Source organism: Tursiops truncatus, chromosome 3 (assembly GCF_011762595.2).
Source record: "Tursiops truncatus isolate mTurTru1 chromosome 3, mTurTru1.mat.Y, whole genome shotgun sequence".
NCBI lineage: Eukaryota > Metazoa > Chordata > Mammalia > Artiodactyla > Delphinidae > Tursiops > Tursiops truncatus.
In genome coordinates, this window is record NC_047036.1 from 75,731,753 (window position 1) to 75,751,105 (window position 19,353).

General features: G+C 36.1%; 1 protein-coding gene across 6 annotated transcripts in view; it reads right to left on the reverse strand.

The window, feature by feature from the left end:
- Positions 1–19,353, reverse strand: part of KIAA0825 (KIAA0825 ortholog) — a 398,660-nt gene that overhangs the window by 351,402 nt on the left and 27,905 nt on the right. For 5 of the 6 annotated variants that reach the window (XR_012330774.1, XM_073802294.1, XM_073802293.1 and 2 more), the window contains exon 2: positions 16,633–16,781. The exons of the other annotated variant lie outside the window; for it this stretch is intronic. The gene's annotated coding sequence lies outside the window, so the exon portion shown is untranslated. The remainder of the gene's footprint in view (positions 1–16,632; positions 16,782–19,353) is intronic. 6 annotated transcript variants of the gene reach the window in all.

Consider the following 19,353-nt stretch of genomic DNA (forward strand, 5'->3'; position numbering starts at 1 on the left):
TTTTTAAAAGGCAGTTGTATTATGTAGCAAGTGGGAATAATAAATAGCTTATGAGATGTCAATTATATTTTTAAGGAACTCTTTTAATAATTAGGCAAGAATGCTTTGAACTTAGTATGTACTTTGTATCGAAATGGGTGCTTCTAAAGGAGTTACAGTTCTTAAAGTATGTTCCAAGAGTTGAAGAATTTCTCCTAAAATGTTAATATTATTGATTAGCTAGTCAAGTTAATGTGATACTATGCTCCTAAATTTTAGTAATATTATTTATTAACATCAATTTGATGAATAAATCTATCCATTGAAATACCCTTTTATGACTTTCAGAGCTTTGCTCCATCAGTTATCATCAACTAGTCCTACAACATCAATATCCCTTTCAGTTGACTATAAACATGTTCAAGTTTCTTGCTTTTTAGAAACCAACAAAACCCTCCCTAGGATCCTCTCCTTTTCATAGCCTGGCATCTCAAAATAGCAGTCCATATTTCTTAATCTCATGTTCTCATCTTTCACTTCTCAACCCAGAACAATCTGGTTTCAGCCTCCATCCTTTTACTGAAACTGACAAAATACTTTTCACTTCCCATCATACTCAATCTCTGCACTATTTGGTACTGACAGCTACTCATTCCTTGAAGTTGTCTTCTCTCTTGTCAATTTTCCTAAGTATTATACTTTCCTGGTTCTCTTCTAGTTTCTCACATCATTTATTCAGAGGCTCCTGGTAGGAGGCCCCACTTTGGGTAGCTGGCCAGCTCACATTTCTTTTTTTATCTGATACACAGTATCAGATGTACAATGGTGGTGCATTTTCTATGCTAAAGGACCCAGCTTTCCTGGTCATAACTAATTGATTCAGAGTTAGAAATCTGAGCCAAGCTGAACCATCAGATGCATACTAAATAAATTTTGAAATCTGGAATGAAGGCAGGGACAGGGAATCACTGGTAGTAAACCAATCACGATACTTCCAGCCTCCCAAGAAAAGATGCATGGATTTTTTTGGCTGAGACCCCTGTAATTGCCCGGTTCCTGTCCTCCTCTGACTGACTGATTGCTCATACAGCTTCCTTTTGGTTCTGTGAGATACATATAATAAATCCTTTCCCTGCTCAACCACCCAACAGCCACTTTGTTTGTTTGTTTAAATTGACCAGAGTAGTTTTTATTAAACTAATAAACGTCTTGATTGGCTCCTCTCTCATCTCTGCCATTGAACACTGATATTCACCACAGAGTTCTTTCTAAACCTGCTTCTCATTTTAAATACTTTCCTTGAGCATTTTTCATTCAAAGCAACTGCTTCCTTTTACATAATTTTACTGTAGTAGATTTGTTTTACTTAAAAATTTTTGTTTTATTTTTATTCATTGGATTTTCTCCTCAGACCTCAAAAATCTTTTCCTATTAGTTTCATTTTTCAGGCTTCCCAAATCTCCTTATTTCCCTTGCCTGAGTTGGGAAGCAGACTATGGAAATTTCTCTTTTGCTTCTCTTCCTATCCATCTCATGCTGGAGTTACTGGTTCTCTTCCTATTCTGCACGCTTATCACAACCTCTTTCATCTATTATCTTGATGCTGAAAATTCAAGATCTATGTGTCTAATTCTCTAAAACCCCACACATACATCCAAGCACTTACTAGACAATTCCACTTTGCTGATCCAAAGGTCCCTTCAACTCAATATGTTCAACATTTAATTCAAAATCTTTTTCTTGGACTTCCCTGGTGGCACAGTGGTTAAGAATCCGCCTGCCAATGCAGGGCACACAGGTTCGAGCCCGCGGAGCAACTAAGCCCGTGCGCCACAGCTATTGAAGCCCCCGCGCCTAGAGCCCGTGCTCCGCAACAAGAGAAGCCACCGCAATCAGAAGCCGGTGCACCACAACGAAGAGTAGCCCCTGCTCGCCGCAACTAGAGAAAGCCCGCTTACAGCAACGAAGACCCAACGCCGCCAAAAATAAAAATAAATAAATAAATAACCTTAAGAAAAAAAAAAATCTTTTTCTTAAAATAACTTTTCTTCCTATGTCATAGGGTCACCACCTACCTAATCTCCCTCTTCCATGCCTAGTATTTTAAATCAGGAGTCAGCAAACTATGGTGCAGTCTGTGCTTTCTATGGCCTACAAGCTAAGGATAGTTTTTACATTTCTAACATGTTGTAAAAATTGAAAAACAAACAAAAAAGAATATACTACAGTGGCCATATGCTGCCCACAAATCCTAAAATATTTACTATCTGGCCTTTAATAGAAAAAGTTTGCTGACCCCTGTTTTAAATGGTCATCAAATTCTTTGACCCTTTCTCTTCCTAATATCTTAAATGGTCACCACTGCTCTCAAATTTGACTTATCCTTCTTTCTGCACCAGCGCCCCAAATCTGGAACACTATCTGTCTCCAAGATACATAAATACATATGTGTGGTATAATAAATACATACTTGGTTTTTGCCACTCCTACCCCCTTCCTTACTTCGTCCGATGTGTCTCTTCCATTTGGCTGTTCCTGAGTTGTATCCTTTTTAATAAAACTGTAATCAGAAGTATGGCACTTTCCTGAGTCCTGTGAGTCATTCAAATGAATTACTGAACCTGTGGGAGCTGCTGAATTTGTAGTCAGCCAGGCAGAAGCGGGTATCCCTGGAGACCTCACTTGCTCACGTCTGAAGTGGGGGCAGTCTTGCAGGACTAAGCCTTTCACTTGCAATGACTGTGCTAACTCCAGGTAGTTAGTGTTAGAACCGTTGAACCGAATTGTAGGAAACCTGGGTGATATCCACCTTGCACACTGGCATTAGACTTCTCATGTTACAAACCAATTCAGATCATTTCACTACCCTGCCTAAATACCACTGAAGGTTTTCCACAATGCATAGAATAACTCCAGGTTCTTCACCTAGTTTTATATATATGTATTCGTCATATTTATTTATATTTTTCTACTATAACTGTCCTTGGTTGGCATCTTGAAATAGCCTTTTGCTATAACTCCTTCTACTAAGAATGCTTTCAGTAGAAGGTCATGTTTATGGAAGGCATTTACTTCATTAAAGTAGATAATACTATTTATAGAAAACATATAACTATAATATACTATAATAACTGTGAAAAGGTAAGAAAATATATTTATGGTGAAAAATTAGATTTTACATTTATTTATGCTATCAAATAACATTTAAATGTGATACCTTAAAACTCTTTCTAGTTTCCATCTACCAAAAAAGGAAATCAGATAAAAGCGATATTTAAGGACCCTTCTAGTTTAAAAATTCTATTATTTTAATCATGTGATCTATTTCTTTAATATTTAATTTCCTGTTATCCTGCCTTTGCAGTATACTTTTTAATTCTATAGTTCAATAGAGGGATAATTTGTTGTTGGTTATAAATAAATTCATATGAAATGACCTGAAAACCTATTTAAAAAGTAATCAGTGAAAGTAAATATTGGATTTCTTCATGTTAAATCTGAAAATCCATCACTATTCTTGCTTTTTACTTTATTTGCTGCTTAACATATCTCAACAGTGAATCTATCATATCAACATAGTCATCATGATCCAAGCTGCAAATAATAGAGAGTGTCAGTGTCAATTTTGCTTTCTCACACTTGCTTCCCTTCACTTCATCTGATTTTAATAATCCCTGTCAAACCACAAACAGTCCAAATTACCTTCATGACACAGAAGCTTTCAAGGAGCAGACAGAATCTCAACTTTCATTTAGCAACTACAAAAGAAAGCTGTCCAGCTGGACAAATATTATTTCCACACTTGACAATCTCTACAGTTGAGCGTGCATTTTAATTTTAACTAAACCTGCCACGAGTTTGATATGAGCTTCTTGTTTTGTGTAGATTGACTCATAGGATTATCAGACCAATGACTGTAATTGTGATGAAAGAACCCAGTATTTTTCTACTAAAAGATGAATCATATACCAAAGCTGAGGGACCAAAATTAACATATAAGAGGCAACGTGGAGGCATGGACTATAGAAAGAAAACTACTTAAATTAGGTGCTTTAATTACTAAATAAAGTCTAAAGATACAGAAAACATTCTTTGAAAGAACTAATAAGTAAAAATAAAATGTATAAACATTAAAATTTTATGCATAGATACCATTGAGAAACAATCCTAAGAATGAAAAATAAAGAGATTTTTTTAATTGTTTTGGATTGACTCAACTTCAAAGTCAAATTTCTAGAATAGTTCTATGTGTGAAATTATAATAAAACTGACATTCTTGACAAGATATTAGAAAGTCCACTCTATACTAATCAACATGCCCTTGTACACACAATGTGAAACTTTGAAAAAAGTCAAAGTAAAAATGAATAATGATAATAAGTTTGTAGAGAAGTAGTAGAATAAATGTTACCTGCAAAACTATACATAAACTATTATATCTTTGAAGCTTAATTTATTAAACTTAAATCTAAAAGTTTCAAATGGTATGATATTTCTGGGAACATTTCCTAAGCTAGGCCTGAATTCTTCCTATAGTTATAGGACCTCAAAATTGCCAAATGTCAGTCTTCTGTCCAAACTGCTTGCTACACTCCACACTGGTCACAGGCACTTCCTTCCCCAAAGGAAGTGCTATTAGGGCACTGTTTCTCCCTAAATCTGTCCTGGACACCACAGCTCAGTTTCCTTTACCAGTCCCTTTTTCTGTCTCTTTCCTGTGGTCCTCTGAGTGAACAATTTCATCAGTATCCATGTCTTCTGCTACAACCTGTGTTTGGAGCTCCTGTTCTAACTGTCCAACTCCACACTGGATAACTCCCGTGGATATCCCACAGGCACCTAAACTCAACATGCCCCAAACAATTTTATTATCTTCCCTCTAAAAGGTCTTCATTTTCTTTAGGTCCCTCTGATAGTTAACAGCACCACTATCAACCTAGGCACTCATGTCAGAAATGTGGGAGCCATCCACCATGTTCTAATGTTCTCTCACCAGTCCCATAGCCAGATGGTTAGTTTGCCTTCATATTTGTCATATACAACCCTGTTCTCATATTGCTTCTGTGTAAATCCAAAATCCAAACTGCTGGATTAGTACAGCAGTTTGCTAAAGTGTTTCCCTATTTTTAGCATTATCTCCTAATTCATTCTCTATCCTACCACCAGAATGATCTTTGTAAAGGTGAGAGAGGAATCAGTGTTTATAGCAAGATTTTAACTCTAAATGACTGATAGAAAAGACATACTCCTAAGCGAAAGAGAAAAATCACAGGAAAGAGTTACATTTTTAATTTGTAGGGGGAAAGGGAGTGTTCATTTTGGAAATAATGAATTTGAAGTATAAGGATTACAATAAAGCAATCATTTGGAAAAGGGGAAATGGGATTTGGGAAGGAGGGGATGAAGCACATATACATCAAAGGATTATAGAATTTATTCATTCAAACTAGGACCTTTTTTCTTGGAGTAAAAAGGGTACTGAAAATAATTTAAATTACGTAATTTTTTGAGATGGATACTTACAAATCAAGTAAGTAGCTTTATAATATTTGTGGACCTATGTAATACTTATATTCAAAATAACATTCTTTCAAAAAATTCCTATATCTATGCCCATTGAAGTAAAAAAATCTTTATATTGTTTTAACATTAAAAATATAAAAACAGATGATTCTTGGTACATTTCATATACTTTAATCAATTTCTTAGTTGTGTCTGCCTCTCAGTTATTTTTCTGAAGAATGTATTTTTAAAAATATGATTGTATTATTTTTATAATTTTCCAAGATACAATTTATGGTTAGTAAATTTTAAGTTGTTGACACCTTCAAGTGACTCTTCTGTATACTCTTTCTCAGGTGCAAATCTACCTGGTAAATTTATTAAGTTCAGAGCAAATTCACTAGTGGAAAATATCACCAATTTTGATTTTTAATAATGAAATACATAAATACTCTAGCCAAAATATTTTTACAGTTTCTATTTTTTTGCCTGTATGCAAAGTGCCTTTTTGGACTAATAACATAAGACAAATTTATCAAATAAATATATATGCTTATTTTCAATGTTTTGCTAAATTTATTTATTTATTTATTTTAAAAACATCTTTATTGGAGTATAATTGCTTTACAATGGTGTGTTAGTTTCTGCTGTGTAACAAAGTGAATCAGCTATATGCACACATATATTCCCATATCCCCTTCCTCTTGCGTCTCCCTCCCACCTTCCTTAACCCACCCCTCTAGGTGGTCACAAAGCACGGAGCTGATCTCCCCGTGCTATGAGGCTGCTTCCCACTAGCTATTTATTTTACATTTGGTAGTGTATACGTCAATGTTACTCTTTCACTTCATCCCAGCTTACCCTTCCTCCTCCCCGTGTCCTCAAGTCCATTCTCTACGTCTCTGTCTTTATTTCTGTTATGCCCCTAGGTTCTTCAGAAACATTTTTTTTAGATTCCATATATATGTGTTAGCATACGGTATTTGTTTTTCTCTTTCTGACTTACTTCACTCTGTATGACAGACTCTAGGTCCATCCACCTCACTACAAATAACTCAATTTTGTTTCTTTTTATGGCTGAGTAATATTCCATTTTATATATGTGCCACATCTTCTTTATCCATTCATCTGTCGATAGACATTTAGGTTGTTTCCATGTCCTCGCTATTGTAAATAGAGCTGCGATGAATACTGTGGTACATGACTCTTTTTGAATTATGGTTTTCTCAGGGTATATGCCCAGTAGGATTGCTGGGTCATATGGTAGTTCTATTTTTATGTTTTGCTAAATTTAGGTACTGCAAACTTGTAGGCTTTTCCAGGTTATCTTCATTCTGAACCATAATATAAATTTATTCAATTAAAAACATGAACTCCATCAAAATATTTTCCCCATAAGCGTAGGTATTTCAAAACACAATTATGGAATTTCACAATTAAATTTTATACATCATTCGAGTTCTTATAAATTAATTTGTTCAGTTTCCCATTTGATTTCACGGAGAAACATTTCAAGGTCCTCCTATTTGCAAGTCTTGTGTTCAATAATTGCAATTCCCTAAAAGCTTCACATAAACTGAATTTTTTGCCTTCTACTTGTTAAATGCTTTGACTAAAAATTTCCAGTAGATTTTGCAGAAACTGCACCAAAATTTAGAGAACATTTTTATGAAAGTATTTAATACCATGGTAGGATATTTTCATTGATTTACAAACTTACTCTTCAAAGTCTCAAAAATTTCTAAAATCCTACATCTGTGTCTTTATTCCTGTCCTGCCCTTAGGTTCATCAGAACCATTTTTTTTTTAGATTCCATATATATGTGTTAGAGAGAAAGTGTATACTGCCATGCTTAAGTTATTTTTATTTTATCAGATCAATCTAACCATAAACATTTCCGGGCTGGGGACTTCCCTAGTGGTCCAGTGGCTAAGACTCCACACTCCCAATGCAGGGGGCCCAGGTTTGATCCCTAGTCAGGGAACTAGATCCCACAGGTCACAACTAAAGATCCTGCATGCCACAAGGAAGATCAAAGATCCCACGTGCCACAACTAAGATGGGGCACAGCCAAGTAAATAAAATAAATAAATAAATATTTAAAAAAAATTTCCAGGCTGGTTATTTCATGTATGTATAAACATATTTGTACTCTTTTAGAACTATATCTTCTATTTAGATTGGTAGATTTTATAGATTTCTTAGAGGCAATTATGAATTGCACAAATATGTGCATCACAACATATTCTAAGTATAGTTCTCTCTATAGGTTCTAAATTTATTCAAAAAAATTTATGATGTTATGTTCTACCTCAACTTTTTTTTTTTTTTTTGTCTGCACAGGATCTTAGTTCCCCGACCAGGGATGGAAGCAGTGGAAGCACAGAGTCTTAACCACTGGACCATCAGGGAAGTCCCAACATATCTTTAATATCACCAAGACCAAACAATTTTATCATGTATGTTGCAGTCTGTAATTCAATTTACAATAAATAGTATTCACAATAATGTCAAGTGTTTCACCTTTTACAGAACGAACTTCTAAATGCTTTACTTTGATGCCATGTATTAGACAAGAAACTTGAACCATTACTGGAATTGATTTTTTTTACTAGAAATATCCAATGATACTGAGGTAAAAGTGGCATCATTTAAGTGTTAGTAAAGTTCTTTTAATAGAGCCAATACATTAACAGCTATTGTTTCACCTTTCATACATGCACAAGAAAACCTGAAGCTGAAGATGAGAGAAATTAATTTAGTACGGTCACTTGATCTAAATGAAAAGTCATGTTTCATAAAGTGGTACACAAATGTACCTTCTGCAGCTAAGTATTAAAATGTTGTATTTTCGGGCATGGTCTTAAGACTATGCAATAGATGTTGATGCTTCTATGTCTTCTTTTTTTTCTTTAGTATTTTTATTTATTTGTTTATTTGTTTGTTTGTTTGTTTGGCTGCACCAGGTCTTAGTTTTGGCACGCGGGATCTTCCTTGCAGCATGCGGGGTCTTTAGCCGCAGCATGTGGGATCTAGTTCCCTGACCAGGGATTGAACCCGGGCCCCCTGCATTGGGAACACAGAATCTTAACCGCTGGACCACCAGGGAAGTCCCTCTATGTCTTCTTGTTTTCATGTCTTCTGTGATATCATTATAGCCCCCATAGTGTGAGTTACACATTAATTCTTTTCGGCAAGTGTAATGAAATTTAGTAGTAACTATTAAATGTACACTGTTATTTTCTTTTGTTTTTTCTAAATCACTGTCACCAAAATGGTTATTACAAAATAAAAATGTGTTACCCAACAGTAAAATAAATAGCTGTAGATTTATATCATATGATATGTAATAAAATCCTTGCAGTAATAGAGAGCTCAGATTGTATTCACTCTGGCAAAACTGAATAAAGGATGGGAAATGTGCAATCCACAGGCCAAAGTAACCACAGGGCTCAGTACAACTGGCTGCGCATCAAGTGGCCAGCAGAGCCGGCAGCATAGAATAGTTCTGCCACCACCATCCCCTAAGATCTGAAGAAGCTAGCTGTATCTAACTGCTCGTGCCAGAGTGCATTTACTTTATCAGCAAGCACCCTTCCTGCTCTCCTTGAAAAAGATGTGTTAGCTTATATTACTTCTGGAAAGGAACTGGAAAAGATAAATGGGATTTGGCCAATTTAACCATATGTTAAAGTGAGAATTCTGTTCACTATACTGGTGTCTCACATATGAGAACATGCCAGGATGTAGACAAACAAGGTGTAGGTCTACCTAAACCTCTCCTAGTTTATTTATATGTAACTATTAAATAATACTTCATTCAAAAATGAAAAATCTGAGGCAAACACTAAACCAATGAAATACTGAGATAAAAGGCCTAAAATGGGACTATCCTGGGCAAACTGGATATATAATGTGACGTCAGTACATGGGGTATTTTAAACATCAATATAACATATATAAAATGAAAGCACACGTATAAAAAATGACAATCTAGCTCTGTATGGCATGAGATAGAAAGATTTCCAGAATGCTATAGTATTTTATTTTAAAAAGTAAGTTGTAGAATTATATATGCATCATGATACAGTATAATACTTCTGAAAAAAAGCCAATCATCCCCCAAATCAGGAAGGGTACTCAACAAACTATCAATAGTGCTAAGCTGTGGGTGGTAGAACTAAAAAGGAACAGGGAAAAGGAAAGATTTGCTCTTTATAATCTATTTTTGTTTGAACTTATTATAATGAGCATTACTTTTGACACAGGAGAGACAAAAACAAAAATAAAATATTACAAGGCATTAGCTAATTTAGTATCAACTGAGTGGTACAAGTAACAAATGATCTAGAAGTCCTGCAGAAGGACATTCCCTTTGGGCAGAGGAAAATAGAGAAGTCAAGCCGCCAAGAAAAAGGAAGATAAAGGTGGGAGCCCAGTGATCTTGTAAAGTCCACAGCCTCACAGGCCCCACAGTTGATGACACAGTCTCTCACGGTGTATAGATTGACGTGCTCTCCAATTCTGAGAATGATCCAACAACTAGTGAAGGGAGGACATGAGGAGCCTCAGCCAGACAGTAAGTGGAGAAGTAAATAATGAGTTGGTCTCCTGTTCATTTCCCTCTTCTTCTACAGTGTGGGCTCTTACTAACTTCTTATTGCCAATGTGTAATGAGGTCCTCAGCTTGAGGTTTCTTTGTATGTAGTGGGACCCTACTCCTAAACCTCAGCCACAGCTGCCTGCTCCACAATGATGAACCACAACCAACAAGGGGTCCTGGTAATTAAAATGGTGAGAACATCCCTGGAACATATATAGGACTGCTTTGGGGAACTAGAACAGAAAATTCACAAATGAAAATAGTGAAAGGTAAAATAGGAATGCTATGGCCAGATGGGTATCCTAAGGCCTTTTCTCCTCCAGAAGGAAAATATTTGTACTTTTATCCTATACAAAACAGGGAGTCATAAAAAGTTTTTCACTAAGGCAGTACATGACTACCACTTTATAAATATTTATCAAACAGGGTGTTAAGATGATTTTGGTGTGGGGTGAGAGAACAGTTGTAGGATGATCAGTTAGGAGGATAGTGAATTAATCCAGATGAAGGTGATGATGAATAGGAAGAGGACGGGAACACGAGAAAAGGAAAGATAGATTTTGAAATGACTTTCCAATGTACGACTAGATAGTTTGGGGTCGCTGAGTGAGGCAGGCAATTATAGCTGAGAGAACACCAGCCAGGTGTTACATATCCTAGGCATCAAAAGCTTGGACTTGAGACCCAAGTCATCAGAGAAACCAAACAAGACGATGTGAAAATTATAGTCATGATAAGAGGCAGAAAACTTGTGGATATGTCATTAGAAAGTAGCAAAGGGTAAAATCCAGGGTGTGCCTCTTCCTTGGCAATAACAGTGAGTAATGATGACAGGAATAGCTAAGAAAAAGAGGTGGGCATTGTACAGAGCAGGGCATCTTGCTGTCAAAGGCTCTTACAGTCTTGAAGAAGGCAGCTATAGATACCATGCAGTGCATGCTCATAGTAGCCTTCAAGAAGCTAGCTGAGGAGCGGTGACTACTATGGGTGCCCATAAGGTTTCCTGCTGGGTAGGGCCACAGGATAGGCCAGGGTAGTAAGATGAGGCTATAGGGAAATTTATGTAGTAAGGGCTAAATTATTACAGAGGAATTCTGAAATTTTAATCTGGATGACAGAAAAGTAGTTTATGGATAGATTTTTAAAACTTAGGAGGAAAATGTTAGCAAGAAGGCACAGCAAATTCAGTTTTAGACATGACATTTTTTTTTTTTTTTTTTTTTTTTTTTTTTTTTTTTTTTGCGGTACACAGCCCTCTCACTGCTGTGGCCTCTCCCGTTGAGGAGCACAGGCTCCGGACGCGCAGGCTCAGCGGCCATGGCTCACGGGCCCAGTCGCTCAGCGGCATGTGGGATCCTCCCGGACCGGGGCACGAACCCATGTCCCCTGCATCGGCAGGCGGACTCTCAACCACTGCGCCACCAGGGAAGCCCCTAGACATGACAATTTTGAATGGATTATACAAATGGTAATGTCCAGAATAGAGATGGGTTAGATATATGAGGGAAATGCATAAGAAAACATAGTGTTCGTAATGTCACACGGAAGTTCAGGAGACCAAGACTCAGTATGTTTCAAACTTTTTGAACTATGACCTACAAGGTTATAAAAGTGCATTGCAGGGGGCTTCCCTGGCGGGGCAGTGGTTGAGAGTCCGCCTGCCGATGCAGGGGACATGGGTTCATGCACTGGTCCGGGAGGATCCCACATGCCGCGGAGCAGCTGGACCCGTGAGCCACGGCCGCTGAGCCTGCGCGTCCGGAGCCTGTGCTCCGCAACGGGAGAGGCCACAACAGTGAGAGGCCCGCATAACGCAAAAAAAAAAAAAAAAAAGCATTGCAATCCAATGTGTAGGTGTACACACATATCTTAAAGAAAAGCTCCATGAAACATTGCTTATCGTTAGTACTTCCTTTGATATTTTCTATTCTATTCCTCCTTCTCCTTCTCCTCCTTCTCCTTCTTCTTCTTTTTTTAAATGTTGCCCAAAGCCTGTAAATTGATTTCAGCACCTTCCTTTTGGCTTAGAGATTTTTAGATTAAAGAGACCTTTGTGATTATTTTGTAGAACCACCTGAAAAGACATGACTGATAAATCCGGAAGATATATTCTTTGAGAAAGAGTAAAAAAGAGAAAAGCAGAAAATTAAAGATCACTTGGGAACCACTAACGGGGGTAAGGGAAAGGCCAAAGAAGATAGAGAGAGTAGGTCATAGGATAGAAGGAAACTAGTACCAAAGAGGACAATGTTGCAAAAAGGAATGGGTGGTCAACAAAAACTTTTTTCAGTTCATGTCTTTGCCTCTACTGCAGTATTTCTCAGAGTGTAGTTGAAGACACTAATTTAAGCAGAATTACCTTGGCCACTTGTTAAAAATTCGAATACCTGGGTGGGCCTCATCCCAGGCCTAGTGAACTGAACTTTTTGGGTGTGTGTCCTGGAATTGACAATTAAAAGTTTCCCAGGATATTTTTTCCACCAAGGATCTTTATCTCAGTGCCTTTCACAAATCAGCTTTCAAAATGGTATTTTATATAGGAACATGCAATCTCACTTCAGACATTAGATGTATTCTTAAATAGTTGCTAAGTAAGTACTTGCACACTAAACCATTATTCCCCCTGAAGACTTCCGTGATTAACTTCAGAATTATGCCCACCCAGAAGGAAACAAACAAGATTCCAAAGCATGCAGCCTTCAAATAAACATTCTTCATCCTGATTTTTCTGTACTACTTATGCCAGTCGCTGGCCAAATGGGCTTACAATCCTCATTATCTTTATTCAGTTTAAAAGCATATACTATATTTTAAAATTCACTGTACTGTTACATATTTCATTTTGAGTTTGAATTGAGTGCATTGGACTTAACTAGTTAAGTATCCCAATCAAGTGGCATTTAGCAGAACTCACAGGCGGGAAGTGCCACAAGGAGAAAGTTTTCAGAAAAATACAAAAACTAAAGTTTATGATTTGGACTCTAACATCAAAGATATCCCTTATATGTGGTAAGCCCTGCTAACAAAAATATTTGTCAAGTTATTACCAATTGATAACCAAAAAGTATGAGATGTGACTCTAAGATAAGAATCATAACTAACAACAACAACTACTACTACAGTAGATAACATTTTTTCACTTATCTCACATCAGGCTGTGTTTTAAAACCTTTCCATGGATTAACTCATTTCATCTTCACAACGATCGTGTGAAGTAAGTACCGTTTTAGACCTTATTTCCCAGATGATGCAGCTGAGATGCAAAGAGCTGTGTAACCCTCCTAGGGTCCCACAGCTAGAAATGGGAGCTGAGATTCAAACATAGGCATCTGGTCCAGAGTCTGTACTCAAAGGCAGTGTGCTGCAATGTGATTGCAAGAAAGTCTCAGATGTTGAAGTAGTTAGCTGCCCAGTAGAGAGAAAGACTTGCTGTTTATGGTCTGGGATTTTTTCTTTTTCTGTTCTTTATACAAGTGATTTCAAGATAACTTGGGTCTATAGTGGATCCCTGTTCACATTATACATGATAATATGATACTGGGGTGGAGCCTAAGAGTCTGCATTTCTAACAAGTTCCCAGGTAATGGTGATACTGCTGGCTTGGGGCCACATTTTGAGTAGCGGGGGCTTAGAGTATGAGATCTGGAGTAACAGTGCTAGTGTTGGAGTCCTAGCTCCATTACTTACTGGTTTTATAACCTTCTTGTGTGCCTCTACCATATCTGTAAAATAGTGAGATTAAAGTGTTGTTATGAGGATTACATGAGATAATCCATGGATACTACTTAGAACATAGAACATATTCTATGATACTACTTAGAACATATTCGCTGGAACATAGAAAGCACGCAATAAATATTATCTCTTAATCTTATAGAAAACTATTAAAAGCATATATTGTATCCCATTAGAAAGCCATTTATAGAATTGACTGACATAGCAGAAACACTAAATAAAATTCTATCATTTTTTTCCAGCCAGTCACTAGAACATCACTGTACACTGAAGGACATTTAATATATAAGTTAGACCCACTATCCAACTTTATTAATTACATAAATCTGAAACTACTCTAAATGAATTTGTATAAAGCTGGCTTTGGTCTATACTATTTAAAGAGATTATTTTGTTTCTATGCCAGAAAACTTTTTTATATTGCAGGTGTATACTGAGTTCCAACTCATTTATTTGAATAGCTTTCTCTGAATTTAGAAACAGGCATTTTTGTTTTAAAAATTCAGTTTTACCAAATAGAAATCAGAACTAGTATTAGATGAACAATAATAATGATCTAAAACATTTGTTCAAAAAAGGGCCTTAGCATAGTTTAGATGAATTTGGATGAGTTGGTCAAAACCTTCACAGACAACTGTATACATTTTCAAACCACTGTACAATGCAGCATAATTACCTCTTGCTATTGAGGACTGGGGCTTAGAAAGAATATTACTTGTCAGAATTGTGATGATTTAACAGTGATGTGATATGGGAGAGTTCAGTGGGAAAGAAAAGTAAAGTCAGAACCAGAAATGAAAACTGTTAGAAATTTCTCAAATTCAACACTGCTTGAAAATTAAAGAGATAGAAGGCAGTGAATGGAGTACAACTAGGAAAGAAAGATTAATGTCCCCCCCAGTCATTGATAAAAACCAAGAATGATAAAACCTGCAGGTTCAATCAAGGAGGAGATGAGAACTATGAAGTGTTTTAGGTTGGCCAGTATCTTTATGAGTCAGCAAGAAAAGATCAGTAAATAATTTGCCTCTCTTTTCACCGTTTATTTCTCAAACACAGGTGATGAAAAAGACAATTGTGGGACAGATTCTGATATGTTTATTTTTCTAAATTAAAACTATATTCAACATATGACCTGCGCTGTGAGAGCATGAAAGATGAGAATCAAGGAAAAGGGTGGAATTTGGGTAGGGAGATTATTATTTCCCTCCTCTCTCCCTTTCTCTCTTTCCTTGCAGAATGGGGTAAGGAAGGCTCCAGGCTCCTCCTTTAATGTCCAGTGTGGTACTAGAATTTTTTTTAATATTCAGCACAACATATCAGATTTTACTCTACATTTTGCTTTGTATAACAAGTGTTACTTTAAAAAATAAGATTTTACTCCCAAAAAGATCTAATTAAAAGTGCTTCTATAAAGGACTGGCATATGGAAAAATTTAAGGCAGGGTTACCTATACTTAATTATACTGAATAAGGATTCTTCTATTGAAATAATTACCAGGTTTAACTTGTACTTTTAGTGAAAACAAAATTGTTGGAATTGTGATTCTTAACATCTAGAGATGATAACCAACAAGATTGGATGGTTTGGATTAGAGGAACAAGGAAACAATTATACCAACATCATGTTTTGTTATTTGGGTTTACAATGGTCTGAATCAAATTCCTGAAAAACAGAAATTTACCAAAATGCATGAGCTAACTTTTTCCACTTATAAGGCAGGTATTAGCTGTCTCTCAATACCAGAGAAGCAAGGAATTCCACTTCAGTGTGACCTATTTATGCCTCTTAGATTCATCATATGCATTTTTTAATGACCTCAAACCAAAGGAAATGTGGAAACCTATTTGAAAAGCTGACATTAAGGTTGTGACACCAATCAAAACAACAAGAGAATCTAAAGTTAAACTGACACACAATCCCCAAATCAGTCTGTTACACTCCTAATTTAAAAAACAGTTACTATGTGAAATAGTGAAGGCATGTCAGCCTCTGCTTTGAAACTCCTGAATTTTGTCATTTGGTGTTTGTGTCACAACCTTAATATTATTTAAATATACTTTTTAATATCTATTATTTAAAAAATACCTTTGAATTGAAGATACTCTAGCTTTGAAGAAGCCAACCTCAAAGCACTGCATGCCACTTTTATTAGAAGTGGTGCATAAAACATTTCCTGTTGACAAATCTAATTCATTAAAAGGTGAGATGGATGCATTTTAAAATAACTGGCTGGCATCATTATCTGCAACACCTTTTATAAATTATTCCTCTTTTCCCTTTTGACTGAACTTGTCACAGTTCCCTTTCAGCGTCTGAGTGTTATGCCTCATAGTCAATGCTTTCAACATGTTTAGACAAGTCATAAGTTAAACAAGCAGTGGTATTTTATTTTCTAGAAATGAGAAAGGGTAGCTGAAATACAGATTATTTCAGTCAATTCATTGATTTTTAACTAAAGACAAGTAAAGTCAGTTAGTGGTGGTTTCATCTTACACAAAGGATTTAAAAATAAAGCTATACTGTTTGAGTAGAAGGGAGAATTTGAAAGAAAGGAACATAAAGAGAGATGCTGGCAGCCCTGCTGCACTATTGTGCAGAAGACTTAGTTTAAAATTGAATTGTGCTTCCCCTGACATCGGAGATCAGGCACATCATAAGGCTGACAGCTGGCTGGCACACTACCTTCCTAAAGGAAAATGCTAACTGCATTTCTCTTAGAGGCCAAAGGAATAGAATTATAGAAGCTTTCAAGCAAACTGGGGAGGCAGAGTACAAATCATTTAAAATATGACAAAAAACATTTCTTACCTAATTTTGTTTCAGAAGACTATAAGAATGAGCTTGTCTTCTAATCCTAAGTAGGTGGTAAATTATTTCCTTATGAGTTGTCAGTAGAAGAGCTGCCCTTTCTCTAGTATCTTCAGCAGTTTTTTTTCCACAAAATATACAAAGCACACCTATAAAATAATTAGATACAGCTTTATCACTGCCACATGGAGGGGGCATAGTCACAACATTAGTCATCTACATTGGCAGTGACAGTACTATCATTGTTATAATATACAGACTTGATCCAAGAGATGCTAGAAACACATAAAGACATCCTGAAGTTGGGATACCTAAGAAAACCTTATCAGCAAGATGATTCATAGATTACAGGCAAATGGATGACGGATGCACCTAGGAAAACGATATTCAAAACATCCCTTTTATTTTCATTGATTTTTCAAATGTTCCTAAAGAAACGTAGATCACAGAGAGTAAGGGATGGTTGCACCATATGAAATAAGCAATACCTTTCAATACAATTATGTTTTTCTTGTTTAATTACCAGTTGCCCCAGAACTGTTTACTAAAACCATCTTTGGGGTTTCCCTGGTGGTCTAGTGGTTAAGACTCCATGCTTTCAATGCAGGGGGCTCGAGTTCAATCCCTGGTTGGGGAACTAAGATCCTACATGCCGCGTGGCATGGACAAAATATTTTTTTTTAATTTTGTTTTAATTAAAAAAAATATTTCCCCACTCTTCCAGGTTATCTTATTAAAGTAAATTCTGATTCAGTTGATCTGGGGTTGGGATCTGAGATTCTGTGTTTCTAACAACCTCCCAAGTCAAGTCACCAAAGAGGTGGGTCTGTGGTCTAAACATTCAGTAGTAAGATTCCACCAATCTATTTGACTTTCCCTGCACCAAAATACACTGTTGTTATTCTTAGTTTTTGGCCCTTTGTCTTTCTATATAATTTTAAAATCTTTTGTCAAGTATTCTCTCCTCCCTAACAAAATGGACAGTTAGGAATTTGATTGATCAAATTGGGCATCTGTAAAATCTTGAGTTTCCCAAGCCATGTGTATTGTATATCATTCCATTTATTAAGGTCTTATTGTCACAAAATAATGCTTTACTATTTTCCCCATGGGAGTTTTGCACATGTCTTGTTATGTCAGATGTACTCCCAGGAACTTCATATTTTGAATGTTAGTATAAATAATATCTCTTTGCAAGGGCTTTATCTTGTTTTGTTTATATATGTATGTATTTGTATAATTTTTGTATATTGATGTATTTATCCAGGATATTTTCTAAACTCTTATTATTTTTTCTGTGGTTTTACATCATACATACATAATGAGTTTTACTTCTTCATTCTAAAATCTATACATATTTCTTTATCTTGCCTTACTAAAAGAAAAAGAAAAGAAGTCAAATGATAAGTATATTACTTAATAGAAAAATCTATTTTATAATCTGTGATCTGCCAAAATGATCTCTTCATTAGGCTTAGGTCAACTAGAAAACTAATATGAAGAAGGTTCCAGATGCTTCTCTTGATATTTATTGATTGTTCTCATACTTCTTGACTTTCTCTGGTGTCTGATATACAAGTGCTTAAATGTTACTAACATCCATTGTCCCAAGCTGACTTCCAGTTGATACTTCATCAGAAACAGACAAAAACCCTCATGGACAACTTGGCCAGTCTAGGAACTAAATTTGAGCAAAACAGTAAACAGAGGAATTGTAATAAGAGACATGGTTCAGTTCGGTCTAAGAACTAAGTGGAGATGCCCACACTAGGGAGCCATTACAGAGATACAACATATTACCTACACTACATAGCTGAAATCACAAGATTTCATGGAAAACCCAAAAATAATTGAAATTGCTTTCTTGATAACATTGTCAGCCTGTAGGGTGAATTGTGCTTCTTGATAGCTTTCAGCCAATTAGTTCGACCACAGGAAAACATTAAGACTTACTGTTCCACAAACTGTCAATGTTGTTAATATTGGTTACCTGAGGAAAGGTAAATGTGCTTGATGGTGGGATGGAGAATGGGGTAAAGAAAGAGAAAGATGCAGTAGCTAAAATAATAATAACGACTGCAGTAATAATAATAAAAATACAACAAACTATTCTTTAAAAATGGGTTCAAAATCCACTAAAATAATAATCATGAAGAAATATAGCAATGCAGAAAATGCTGAAAAGGACAGATGAAAACAGGACCCAAGCACACACATACACATTACATTGCAACTGTTTAACAATATGTGCACAAAATTTTTGGTTAGGAAAATCAATAAGCATGTATTTCCCCCCCTTCTCCTCTAGAGATTCCCTTAAAAAGATAAAAAAGGTGTGTGTTGGGGTGAGGGAACAGGATGTAAACTCACAAAAATGAAGAGACTGAGAGAGGCATCACTACAAATTTGTACAATGTAAGACAGATGAAAGAGCTTTCATGGTAAAAACAGATTGGAAAAAGCAAAACTCTAGAATGTGTGCAGAGACTGCAATTAAAGAATGTCCTATATCATTGGCAGAAGTGTGGAGTAAGAAGTGAAGCTAAAGTATGCAAACAATTGACTGCCCAAGAAACACTGAATCTCCCTCCCCTACCTATTTGTACAGCAACTTCTTTTTTTTTTCCTTCTCCGTAGTTAACTATCTGACTGTGAGTAAAAAAAAAAAAAAAAGTAAATGGGAAAAGTGGTGTGTTTGAAGATACGAAATAACTATCTAGA